General features: G+C 48.0%; 1 protein-coding gene across 4 annotated transcripts in view; it reads right to left on the reverse strand.

Annotated features, from left to right (window-relative positions):
- The window catches only part of Smox (spermine oxidase), a 38785-nt gene that overhangs the window by 13728 nt on the left and 11338 nt on the right, over nt 1–13719 (reverse strand). The window contains exon 1 of one of the 4 annotated variants that reach the window (XM_090352043.1): nt 284–369. The exons of the other annotated variants lie outside the window; for them this stretch is intronic. The gene's annotated coding sequence lies outside the window, so the exon portion shown is untranslated. Of the gene's footprint in view, nt 1–283; nt 370–13719 lie in introns of those variants that run through there. 4 annotated transcript variants of the gene reach the window in all.

Below are 13719 nucleotides of genomic sequence, written 5' to 3' on the forward strand. Positions count from 1 at the left end.
AGAGAACAAATACAGCTGGACAGAAACTGCTGGGCAACAGCCAGGGGGACAAACGGAAACTTGTCACCTGCACCTAAGAGCTGCGCATTACTTTCCCAGATATGACAATACACACCTGAGAACATGCCCCTTCTTACTAATTCCAGTCACCATACCCATCCCCCCCCAAAATAGAACAATGCAAAGGTCCAAACTAACATACGTGTAGTGTATCCAGGCAATGGAATATTCCTGACCAATAAATAGAACTAAACTGCTAATGTTTTCAACAGCACAGATTTACCTCAAAGCCATGATGGTGAGTGAGCAAGGGTCAAAGAGTAAAGACTGTATGACTCCATTTACACGAAGCCAGAAGTCCTGCAGAAGAGGGGGGTACTGAGGTCAGAAGGGAGCTCTCTGCGGGGAGGAAACAGACATCATGATGCTAGTAGTGGTTAGACAATGTACAGAAACATTCACTGATGTGTAAATTTAAGATCTGTGTGATCCAATGGAGATCTGATGGCTCGTGCTGGTAATCCTAGCTACTCAAGAAGCTGAGATCTCCATTACAGTTCTAAGCCAACCCAGATGGGAAAGTCTACGAGACTCTTATCTCCAGCAAAAGGCCAGAAGTAAAGCTACGACTAAGTAGTAGAACACCAACCTTGAGAGAAAGAAAAGAGAAAAGCCAAGTGAGAGTGTGGGGTCCTCAGTTCAAGCTCCACTACCAACACAACAAGACAAAAACAACAACAACAAAAGGACGTGCAATTCACTGAATAAACATGCCTTTGCTTCATTATCAAGAAGTGTATGCCTGCCTTGCAATCCAGCTATTCGTGAACTGGAGCCTGGAACAGCAAGCACCTTCCTGCTCCACACACACCAGGGCTAACCACGACAGGAATGTTCATGTCACTTAGGACAATGTCCTCTGATAGCAATTCATCATAGATATCACAGGTATAGATAGCAAAAAGAGGACTCAGGCCCAGAAGTTGCTCCCGGCATCTACTCCACGCCTCCCTACAATGCATGGCCGCTCCGTACCTCTAATTCTCCAACTTTGAACTCAACCTTTCCCCAGAAGGCCAGAAGGTGGCGCCCAAGGCCCAGAAGACTTCCTAGACAGTGTCTCAGATGGCAGAGGGAGGGGGTACCAGTTTTCCCAGTGGATGAAGCTACAGGTGGGCTGAGACCCTTTTCAGTTCCCTTCTCTTCCATCTCGCCCACCCCCATCCCCAGATGCTAGCTTCAATTTCCTCCCAGGAGCATGCAAGCCAGAGCTGGCTGGAGTTCTTCCTCCTTCCCTTACCCTCCCCTCTTCCCTCACCCAGGTTCTTCCTGAAGACTAAATTTAGAGGTGAGGATGTGGCTGCCTGCACGACTCACGGCGGCAAGAAGCAATAAAGAGGCTAGGTCAGTGATGATGCCACCGGATATGTGCCAGCCAAGCTCTGACGCTGCATCAGGTTTGTAAACACATGCTGCTGAGGGCCTGTGCCAGCTGTGATGAGGCGGCTCTATTGCCTCAAGCTAACCCCACCCCTAACAACTTCATTTATGAGCTGCAGACTTATGGGTGGAATCACATCTTGAAAAGCTGCTGTAGGGTATGGGGTGTAATAAGAACTCAACTAGCATCCAGCTTCTCACAGAAGCCCCTAGGATTCCTGGGGCATGGCCTCAGAAAATCATGGTACTGAATGAGGGAGCTATGGATAGGGTAAGATGTCTTGCTGCCAACTACCTGACAAGGCCTCCCCTAAGTATGGTTCATTTGTCTTCATCACACTATGTGACAGATGATCCATATTTTTCAAAGCCTCATGCAAGAAATGTCATTTTCCACTGCTTTTGGAAGAGGGTTCTGGAATGGACCATGGGAAATACTGGGGGTACTCTGGTTTGGGGATCAAGGCAAGATCTCCAGCTCCCAACACCAGACTTTGAAGTTAAATGAACAACACACATGGGGTACCAGCTGGAGGAAGTGTTCCAGATAAATAGGGGCCACATGAGTCCCCTGTGCCCAAAACTCTCACAGCTAACCTGACCCTCCATAGGACTTGTCACAAGCCAGCCTCATACATTCCCAGTGCTCCCAAGAAGCCAGACCAACCCACACACATGCCCAGCAGAGGGTAGAGAGGGGTCAACCCATGGCCTCCTTATCAACCCCCAACAGTGAATACATCCTGAGAGACAACAGAAAAGAGAAGAAATAGCCAGGAGAGCTTTGGGCACTCTGTAATCTCCAACAAGGAGGTTAGTTTGTATCATCTTTTTCCTTTGGGGGGTTTTATTTTTACTGTTGTTTGGAGCTTTTGTTATTATTTATTATGAGAAGCTGCCTTATTAAGAAAGAATCTATTAAATGGTCCTTGGTGCCTGACCGTGCTTTGCTTGCCTTGGGGAAATAAATAAATAAATAACCACCCCCTCCTTGATCTGTATGCACAAGAGAAACAGGACACCCTGTACTTTTTGCCCAGATAAAGGAGAAAAGAAAGAAGTACTGGCTCAGCCAGGCAGGGGAAAGAGGGGGGTACAGGGAGAGGCCCAGGGCAATACACTTGCCTTCTTGCTCCATAGCAAAATGGGGGTGGGAGCTTGGGGCTTCCTGCCCAGTGTTTGTGCCAGGGTTTCCTATGTCCCCAAGCACACCAAACTACAGCAGCTTCAAGAAATTAGGCCAGCCAGAGTATGAGTTAGATACCCCACTGCCATTTTCATGGCCCACATGCCTCAGCCTCCCCCTGCTGGCCTGGGCCAGTACCAACCCAGCTAAATAGATCCAAGAAGCCAAATTGGAAGGAAGAAGGCAGCAGAAGAAAGGGCACAAGAGTTGGTATTTTCTTTTTCTTTTCTGATTCATGGCAGGTCACCAAATAACTGGAGGCTGAAGCAGGACGATCTTAAGTTCAAGTCCAGCCTCTACTCCCTAGTAAGACCATATCTAAAAAATTTTTTAGGAAAAAACATCCAGGCACCAGTGGTTCACTCCTGTAATCCTAGCTACTCAGGAGGCTGAGAGCTGAGGATCCAGATTCAAAGTCAGCTCCAGCATCAAAGTCTGTGAGACTTAATCTCCAATTAGTCACCAAAAAGCCAGAAGTAAAGGCATGGTTCAAGAGGTAGAGTGTCAATCTTGAGCAAAAAGCTAAGAAGTAGCACCCAGTCTCTGAGTTCAAGCCCCAATATTATGGTGCTCATGCACACATGTGCACACACACAAATACAGACAGACAGACAGACAGACAGACAGACAAAAATGATAGCTGGGTGTTAGTGGCTCATGCCTGTAATCCTAGCTACATGATAGTCTAAAATTTGAGGATCACAGTTAGATACCAACCCAGGCAGAAAAGTCCATAAGACTCTTATCTCTAATTAACCAGCAAAAAATTGGAAGTGGAGTTGTGACTCAAGAAGAAGAGTGTCAGCCTTGAGCAAAATAGAAGACTTGGTGAAACTAGGGTGGTAAGCAATATTGACTATCACTTTCTCTAATGTCATTGTGTCACCTTCAGAATTACCCTCCCCCAACAGCTGTCTCCTAATGGCCAAAGCCTGGAGACATGTTTTAGTCCTAGTCCCTAGCACCTGACCCTGCAGAACCCCTCTTGGAAATGTCCAGAACTAAAGAAGGGCACCACACATCTTATACCAGAATACCATCTTATATCAGAATACCATCTTATATCAGAATACCAGTGTGCTGTTCTAAGGCCCAAAGCTGAAGGTACCCCTATTATTCTCATCATGTGTACAGCCTGAATCACAGTCACCTTCACCCCTCCCACCAGTCAAAGAGGCTGCCCCTGGGCTCCATACCATACAGGCCCCCTTGTCAGGGTGCTGTGACTGCCTGTTTGTGTGAGTTTGGAGCCACATTACTAGGCCTGTCCCATTACTGTTTCCCAAAGCAGCAGTCAGTTTGAACTGAGTTTCTCACACTACTTAAGCACTGTCATTGTCCTTTCTTGGCCACAGGGCCACCTGGTGTGTGTGGAGGGGGTGGGGGGGTGGAGGCTGCCTAAAGTCACTACAGGCTCCAGACTGAGCAGTCATTCCATGAGTCACAGCCGGAGGGCCCAGCTCTGTGTGGTACCCCTTTTCCCTCTTCCAACACTTCATCTCTAACTGTATCTATGCAAATAAACAAACTATGTCAAGAGCTCACCTTCCACGTGCCTACACATTTATCCTGAAAGAGACACAATTTTGAACTCTTTTGAATATGGATCACTCCCAAGAGTGACTGTGGCCGGTCACCTCACAGTGAAAAGTCCCCAAGGCAATCAGTCCCTCTGCTCTCCTCACTGCCCTTGTGGAGTCCAGGACTGTGCCAACTAAGACTGTAAAACTGACCAACCCTACCAACCCATAGCCTTCTCCTTTAAATCCTGTGCTTGTTCAGGGGAGACATGTCCAGAATTTCAGGGTGCCCTAGGAAGCAGGAGACACATCACCTGTACCTTCCCCAAGCCAACTCCAGGGGACTTCATGCCTCTCCTCTTCCCTCAACTAGTAGATCAGTGCCTGGAGAACCCACTGTCTCATTAGGGATCCAGACCGGCAGCAAGGGAAAGGAGTAGAAGTTAGGGGCGCTGCTCGGGGGAACATCTTTGGACTGCTCTGCAGGTCTGCGGAGGGATTTGGATTCCCGTGGCCCCCCAGACAATGCAATTATTCTTCCAATGTAAAAAACACCCAGAAATCCCAGACCAGCTGCATTGCACAGTAGCTCACACAAAGGGGCTCTGTGTCTCACACAAGGCTCCACCCACCTTCCACCCCAGGGCGGGGCCAGGCCCCAAAGCTTCCCAACCAAAGCCTCCCCAGGCTACATCACCCAAGCCAGCAGGAAATAGAAGGTGCAGGCTTGCTGAACCACGAGGGGCCACTTCTGGTGGGGTGGGAGGACTGGAGGCTTGGGGCACAGAGCAGGAAACAGGAGAACAAGGGAGAGAACACACCGCTCAGCTATGTAGCCGAGCCTCCTGTTTGCTTACTAGGTAACCTCTAGACCAGTAGCAGCCACTGGAGGGTTCCCCTTCCTATAAGAAGAATATCCCATTCATGATCTGAGTTCAGAACCCAGGGTGAATCTTAGCCCTGCACTAGATCTTGACCTTGAAACCCTCAGACATCTACAATCTGTATTTGACTGAGTCCCAACCTAACACTGACTCAGCCTACCCAGCATTGAAGAAGAAGAGGCATCAGAGAATGTGGGCCATTAGCCAAGTCCACGTTCATGAGAAGGAAATGGTGACCAGGAGTGTCCTCACGTCCTCACAAGCCAACAGGGAAGGGCCCTGTCTTCCTGCATGGCACCTGGGCTGCTCTCCAAACACAATTTTTGCTTTCCTCCAACCCTTCCTCAAAAATGTAAAGTCCCTAACAGCCCAACTTGAAAAGGCTTTGTAAGCCTTTTGGGGAAGGAGAGAGGGGGGTGTGAAGGCCCTTTAGGAAGACCTGTGTGTCCAGGACAGTGACAGCCCTCGACACTCAGTTGGGGGGAAGAGGAGACAGAGTGAAACGCACCACTTCCATAATACTAGCAGCAGAAGGGGGAGGCAAATTTGGGACAGGTGAACACCATAATCCTTAGATACTGCAAGGCAGGACAGACCTGTGAACAATGCACGTTAATTACTGCAGACCCCCACACCCCAAAGGCATAAACATGACCATCCTCCCCAATGTTTACCTCCATTCAAGCCCATGAGATTTCCCTAACTGGAAGTCTAGTGGGAGTGTGGAGGAAGGGGAATAAAGTGTTTTAAAAGAAACCAGGTATCTGGTAAATAAGGTCTACCTTCAGGGTTGGCTTTACTCAGAAAGGATTAAGATGATTGTTCTCATCTCCCACACAGGAAAATTAATGCACAAGTGCTAATAGACTCTCTAAAGGACACACTGAGAACCAACACCTGGTAGCTCACACCTATAATTCTCAGGAGACTGAGATCTAAGTTCAGAACCAGCCTAAGCAAATAAATCTGTGAGCTTCTTAATCCCAATTAACCAGCAAAAAGCTGCAACTGACAGTATGGCTCAAGTAGTAGCCAACAGTGAGCTAGTCGAGTGAGAGCACAAAGCCCTGAGTTCAAGCTCTAGTACCAGCATGGACACACAGGAAGGAGGGAAGGAGGGAAGTGAGAAAAAGAGAGAAGGAGGGGGAGGGAAAGAAGGGAAGAAAATTCGGACAGAGGGATAAGGAAGAAAGGAAAGAAGGAAGGGAGAGAAGGAAGGAAGGAAGGAGGGAGGGAGGGAGGGAGTGAGGGAGGGAGAGAAGAGGAAAGGACTGTCATCAGTGACTAAGAAACTAGTAAAAAAGATGGATCAAAACAGCACCCAGGTGGCAGTTCACACACTGCTCCCCCATAACCATATCTGATCCTAGTAGCTTTACCCCAAGCCCACCCTTTAGATCTCATCTTCAGCAAAGATTAGTAATCAAGGCTATTTCACCTTCCCTAAGCCTTTCCAACTCTGAGCCAGCCAGCCAGCTCTCCTTCCATCTCCTCTCCAGGCCCAGGTGTCCTGCTCACACCCCATACCCTGGTTTCCAGACTCCGTGTGTTTGTGTGCAAATGTCCTGGCTGCCAGGAAGTGTTCTCTCCACAAACAGGATCTGTGATGCACTCAGCTCCCACACCTTCCAGAGGCAGGCAAGTTCCATGCCTTCTCAGCTCTCAGGGGATTGATGCAGTGACTAAGCCATTCCTGGGTGGCCTCCAAGATGAAAGGCTCACACATTAGGCCCTGCTACTCACTATATGTGAGTCCACTGACAGCTGTACATCAATCTCCCCACCCAAAAGATGGGGACAATCACTACAATTCTGTCTGAGTAAAAACAGCCCTAACCCTAGACTTTATCTACCAGATCCTGTGTCTCTATCAGAGCTCCCTTTCTTTTAGGCCCCTTGGCCTGGATTCCCTCCTTCTGAGAAGAACCTGACACCTCAACCCTGAATCCTCCTCCAGGAAGACATCAACCATGAAATGTAAAAGAAATCACAGCTGATTTCTTTTACACATGATCATGATCACATCAGTCAAGACTGGCCTTGGTGACAACAGGCCAGGCCACAGGCAACAAAGAACAATAGAAGACAAGAGTTCTATTCCCCTAGGAAGAAGATGTGACAGGACTGAAACTCAAGAGAGGAGTAAAGAGCCTCAATACCAGAGTACAAGCTCTGCTGTGAAGTATCTAAATCACCACAGCTGCCTGGCAACCTCAAGTAGAGAAATCTCCCTTATACATACACAATTACCAAAAACAAAACAAAATACACATTTCCCTTGATAGTTCTGAAAACTTCTGCAAGTTCCCTAACTAGTCCTCTAAAGAAGAAACATCTTATTACACCAGGTTTTCATGAGGCTGAATACCAGCTCTAATACTAGCAGCTTGAATTTCTGACATTTACCAAATGGATGACTGGAACTCTAGTCTCCTCATCAGTCAAATGGGTAGAGTGTGACAAGGCATGCAGACGGTCTTTCCCAGAGCTGCATAAGTAGCAGCAATGGTTCTTACATTTTCCCACAGGGCCCTCATCTGCATGCTAGTATAAGTTACCACAGGGAAGAAAGAGCCTCATAACTACATGAGTGAGAGCTAAGTCCAGTCCTAGAGAAGCCATAGACCCTCCTCTCTGAGTGAATCTAGAGTACCAGCCAGCCTCTAAAAGCCACCTTACTCCACAGAGACACTGCTGTGGTATAATGGCAGTAAAGGAGAAACTTACTCCCTTAGGATTAGGAGAGAGGGGTCTGCCCAATATCCCACTTGCTGCGGGTACTTGGACCTACCACGCACGAGTTGTGAGGTCTAACTTGTGAGGCTGCTTCCAAGGTGACCTTCAATGATGCTTGTCTCCTCTTGCAGGCCCTGTCCCAAGATAGTCTGAATGGCTCCAAAGACATTGCAGAAAAGATAGGATGGGATTTCTCAGACTACATTTTATTGGGGAGGGAGGGCTTTTGGTTGAGGGGGCAGTACTTCTTTTGTTTTTGTACTGGGCTTTGTGCTTTCTAAATCGGTGCTCTTACCACTGAGCCATGCCTCCAAGCCCAGATTTTGCTGGTTATCTTTTGAGATAAGATTTCATTTCCTCGGGTGGGGAGTGTAGGGGGGAGGGAAATGGGTACCAAGACATGTGAAAGGGTATCAATGTATGTAAATGAATGCACCTTCTATTTGGCAAATATCATGTAACCCTTTTACTAATTACAATAAGAAAAAAAAAGATTTCATTTCCTGCAGGGCACACTGTCCAAAATAGAAATGTACTTGCTCCTTACCAGTGGTTTCCCCCTGTAATCCTAGCTACTCTGGAGGCTGAGATCTGAGGATCAAGGTTCAAATCCAGCCTGAGGACAAAAGAACCTGAAATTGTCTCCAATTAATCTCTGGAAAATGAGGAGTGAGGCTTGGCTCAAGGGTAGGGTGGTAGCCTAGAGCTGAAGAGCTCAGGGACAGTGCCCAGGCCTAGATCAAGCCCCATGACCCACAAAAAAAAAATTCATTTCCTGTCCTAGCACATGCCTAGACATCATCTATCCATGTTTAGCTTCTCCTCTAGCTGAGATACCAGGGGCACCACTGTCTCCTGTCTCCAACTATCCATTGAAAAGGGTTTTCAAGAACTTTTTCTGCTCAGCTGGCCTCAACCTGTGATCCTCCCAAAGTCAGCCTCCCGAGTAGCTAGGCTAACAGACATGAGCCACTGGTGCCGGGCTGACATTAGGATTATAAAGACAAGGGAGCTTCTTCTGCCTTGCTCTGCTGGAGAGCTCATTGTCAGGAAAGTCAGTCATGAGGACGCTTGAAAGACACCATGAAGAAGCCACACAGCATGGAACCTCCAGCCCCACACCAGAGACCAAACTATCTTGCCAAGCAAGACTTGAATGGCCATAAAAGCACATCCAGAGCCTTCTGTGGCAGCAGCCTGGGGTGAGGAGCGGGGGAGGAAGAGGGCTGAACTAGAACCTCTTTGCTAAACTAACCCAAATTCCTGACCTACAGCAGTGAGGATAGTAAACATTTATCGCTGTTTGAAGCTACTAGCTTAGGGTAATGTTACTCAGCCACAGGTTAGTAATAGTCTACAACTCTCTCCCCATAGACTCTCAAAGTGGAGCTCCCCAGTTGACCCATCTGTCCCACTCAGGGTCTCAGCCTTTTCACAAACTTAACACGTAGAAAGTAGTCATAAAGACTGGAGAGCCCCACAGCTTACAAAGCTCAGGGACAGAACCTTCTTACCAGTCAGTACGTTATACTTACTTGCCTGGGGGCTTTTTAAAATTAAAATATAACTTTATTGTTATTATATTTATTGTTATAACTTCATTGTGTTGTACAGAGGGTTACCATTTCATAAGTCAGGTAATGAGTACATTTCTTTTCTTTCTTTCTTTCTTTTTCTTTTTTTGTCAGTCACAGGGCCTGAACTCCAGGCTTGGGTGCTGTCCCTGAGCTCTGTCTGTTCAAAGCTAGAGTTCTACAGCTTTGAACCACAGCACTACTTCTGGTTTTCTTGTGATGAACTGGAGATAAAAAGAGTCACAGACACTTTCTGCCCAGCCTCGCTTCAAACTGTGATCCTCAGATCTCAACCTCCTGAGTAGCTAGGATTACAGGGGGAAACCACTGGTAAGGAGCAAGTACATTTCTATTTTGGACAGTGTTACTACCTTTCATCTTCCCCAAGTCTCCCCCTCCCATCCCTGCTCACAAGTTACATAGTTTGTTTTCTACACTGTATACAGAATAGCATGGTTTCGTTTGTTCAACCTTCCTCCCTCCCTTCCTGTACCCGCCTCCTTTGCCCCCTAAAAAGGAAAAAATAACCTCAAAAGAAAAAGCAAACACAACCAACATTTTTCAGGGACAACCCACAACCACATCAGGTCATTGAGATGAGATTCCTTGAGGTCTCATCCAAACATGAATATTATCTGAGGGCCTGGTGAGATGCTAACACATAGCCAAGAGTACCTAGACAGAGTACAAATACAAGTTCCAGACCAGTGCAGGAGAAGAGGATGCTAAGAGAACAAACCATGAGGCCAGACAGTCCTTCAGCCTGGGCAGCTGGGGTCTCTATTTGTACTGCTGCTATCTGGATCCCAAAGCCCTCTGCATCCCAGAGCTAAGATGGACCTCAGGTCAGACAGGGGTCCTTGCCAACCTTAGCTCAGACATCACCACATGCAACTATGTCTTCTTTTCCATCTCTCTCCATAGAGTCAAGGGTCCTGACCCAGCATCTGCGCAGTGACCCTCTCCCTAACACCAGATGTCCTAAGGTACAGGGATGGAGTCTAGCTCTTGAGGAATCTGGGGAAGTCAACTTTCTACTGTGAGATGAGAATTGTGTAGCTCAAGTAGTAAAATGTCTGACAGCCCAAAGTTCTGAATTCAAACCTCAGTACTTCTGAGAGGCAGAGGCAGAGGCAGAGGCAGAGAGAAACAGAGACAGAGACAGAGAGGAGAGAGAAATGGGAATTGCCATCACATCTACTCTGGCCTCAGCAATCCTGGGCTTTCCTCAGAAGTCCTCAATGAGGTATCTCTATGCTGATGTTGTCTGCTCCAGGGCTCTACCTTTATATCACTGTTTCTGCCTCTGGGACAGTCACAGACAGATTGGGGGTGCAAGGCTATCATCCTGTGGGTTCACAGTCAAGTGATATATGGTTGTGATGGGGGAATTAGGGAGAGGATGTGAAAAGGCCTCCAGTGTTGGCTGTGGTGAGTTAGATTTCCAGGAGAGAGAAGCTAACTAGGGATGGCAGGAGGCTGATAAAAGCCATTGCTTATAAAACCAGATCTCAGTAGGAAAGGACTCTGCTGTCCATTTTACTGCCCACCTGGAACACTGTTGGCTAGGCCTTGAAAGGAAGATCCCTGACCTTTCCTCTGTAGCTGTAACAGCAGCCTGGGAATAGGGAGTCTGTGTCCCAGAGCCTTCGCCAGCCACACCAAGCCTCCCCTTGGAGGTACAGAAGATATACCCAGAGCTCTCCACCAGTTACCCTGGGAAGCCCTGATGGTGCAACATTCAGGGGAGCCACAGAGCAGGGGAAATATTTTTTTTTCCTTTCATTCATTCAAAAAGGGTGAGCACTACGGGTGTAGCAGACACTCAGAAACAGCCAACAGCCAGCAGCCCTGACAGGTCAGGTTGACAAGTGCCACAAAGAGGGTGGAGAAGCAGGAAAGACCTCTGCTGAGTGACGCTGTCTGGCCAGGAGGAAGTGAGAATGTTATGCAGACCTCTTAGGGACTTGCTGAGTGGCAGGATGTGGGATTGAGAGCAACACCCGGCCAGGATGACTTAAATGACCAGTCGTGACACAGCTGGCCCGGATCCAGAATAGTTCTGTGTCAACTGCCTAGCTCCCTTGCTCCTCACAACATGTCTGGGGGATGAAAAAGGAAACCCAAAGACATTTTGATATGGGCCCTGCAGGTGGACGGGGGGAAGCCTGGTTCCTGAGCCTGGAGACGATTGACAGAGCTGAGCAATCTTCCTCAGGTTGTCATCTGCTGTGGGGCCCTACATTCCCCTGATGCAGCCAAACCAGGGACAACCAGCACTGGGCATCACCTGCAGGCACAGCTTGACCTCATCCCTGATGTTAGTCAGCATCTCCAGCACTGCTTGTGCACTGCCTGGCACTGCTGCAGCCTGTATGTAATACTGAGGTCAGCACTTCCCAACTCCTTCAAAACTACTCCTAAGAACGAAGACTGTAAGAGTGGCTCAGGATGCACACAGCCCCCTAGCAGCCCCTCACGACTCTGGGGACTCCAGTTCCCAGGTGTGTGGGGGAGGTGGGTGTTGCCTGTTAAACCTATCCTCTTTCCTGAGCCACAGCCCCACCCTCACCCCACTCTGCCTGGCCCAGAACTTGTGATCCTCATCTACAAAGAGACCCCACAGGCAGCAGAGCTATCTAAGATTTGCTGGATGGAGGAAGCACTTAAAATAAGGAGATCCTCTTTGACCAAAAATCCTCCTCCAGTAAAACTACCTCTCTAGAGTTCCCACACAATGCTACTCATCACAGGGCCGAGACAGCGCACACAACCTCAACAGGACAAAAGGAAAACCTCTCCCCAGAATCCCTCCTGCAAATGAACCCCAGAACAAGGAAGGATCTACAGTGTGTGTCCTACAGCAGGCCTTCTGGGCTTTCCCTTCACTCTATCATGGCATGCTCACAAGTACTCCGTCAGCATCACAGGGAAATAAGTGGAATAAGCTCGGAGGCTTGCAGATAGGAGAGGTAGGCCACTCCAAGAGACAGAAAGGACAGGGCAGGGTTCCATTCTGCCCAGACCTAGCAGGATTATCAGACACCTACTATGAGAGACAAAAAGGGCTTCTTCCCTGGTCTTCATATACTCACAATACACATTCTGTGCCAGGAACTCTGGGCTGGCAGGAACCATCTCAAAGTCTGGCGGTTCACCCTAACTACACTTGCCAACACACAGGGGTGCCACCAGGGGAGGCCACCTGCCCTCTAATGCCTATAGGCTGCAGGCCACCCTCATCTCCCTGCCCCCCTCAGGACTGGCTTAGGCTTGCCAGGCACACACTGTGCCAGGCCACAACCCTTCGCCTTTGATTTCCTCCTCCATAAATAGGGTCAGGGATGTACTGTCACTGCTTTGGCCAGCCAAAAGAGAAATTCAAAGGGCAAGTCATTTGTGATCCCCTCCACCCAGTCACCTCCTCTCTCACTGGCCTGGACTTGTCCACCCTCACCTAACAAGTTGACAGGACCAGACCCAAAGGCTTCTCCATAACCGGCTGTGGGCTGGTGATTTAATCCATGCAAAACCTAAGGGAGAGGGGCTGGGAATTTGGTCTAGTGGTAAGAGTGCTTGCCTAGCATGCACGAAGCCCCCAGTTCAATTCCTCAGTACTACATACAAGGAAAAAAGCTGGAAGAGATGGTGTGGCTCGAGTGTTAAGAGTTGAGAAAGCCCAAGGACAGTGCTCAGGCCCTGAGTTCAGTCCCCACGACTGGCAAAAAAATTTAAAAAAAAAATAAAATACCTAAGGGAGGTAAAACACCAAGTTTGGACAGTGAACAAATTCTTCAAGTCCTTTTGTTAACTTCAAAGAGAGACTAACTCATCAGCTTTTCTTCTCAATTTTTTTTTTTTTTTTTGGTTAGTCATGGGGTTTGAACTCAGGGCCTGGGCACTGTCCCTGACCTTTTTCCACTCTACTACTTTGAGCCACAGCATCACTTCCAGTTTTCTGGTAGATAATTGGAGGTAAGAGTCTCACAGACTTTCCTGCTTAGGCTGGCTTCAAACCATGACCCTCAGATCTCAGCGTCCTGAATCGCTAGGATCACAAGTTTGAGTCACCAACACTCAGCCTAACCAGCTTTTGACATTAAAAAAAAAATCTACCGTTGACATTCTAACATTCTTATCACTATTTTCCACTGAGCATGGCTAAGCACTGGTCAGTGGACTATTTCAGTTAATCCACATGTCAATACCACCTGCTTCAGAGGAGGAAACTGAGGTTCAGACAGGTTCCGCCACCTGCCATGTGACATAACACATTCCAAAAGTTCCACTGAATAAGATACTCAGTGAAGCCTCAGGACTCATTGTTGTTGAAAACCAACAAAAGAGTCAAGCTCATTGAGTTACTCTTTAAACAACCA

This window comes from Megascapheus bottae, chromosome 18 (genome assembly GCF_031878675.1).
Source record: "Megascapheus bottae isolate mThoBot1 chromosome 18, mThoBot2.hap1, whole genome shotgun sequence".
NCBI lineage: Eukaryota > Metazoa > Chordata > Mammalia > Rodentia > Geomyidae > Megascapheus > Megascapheus bottae.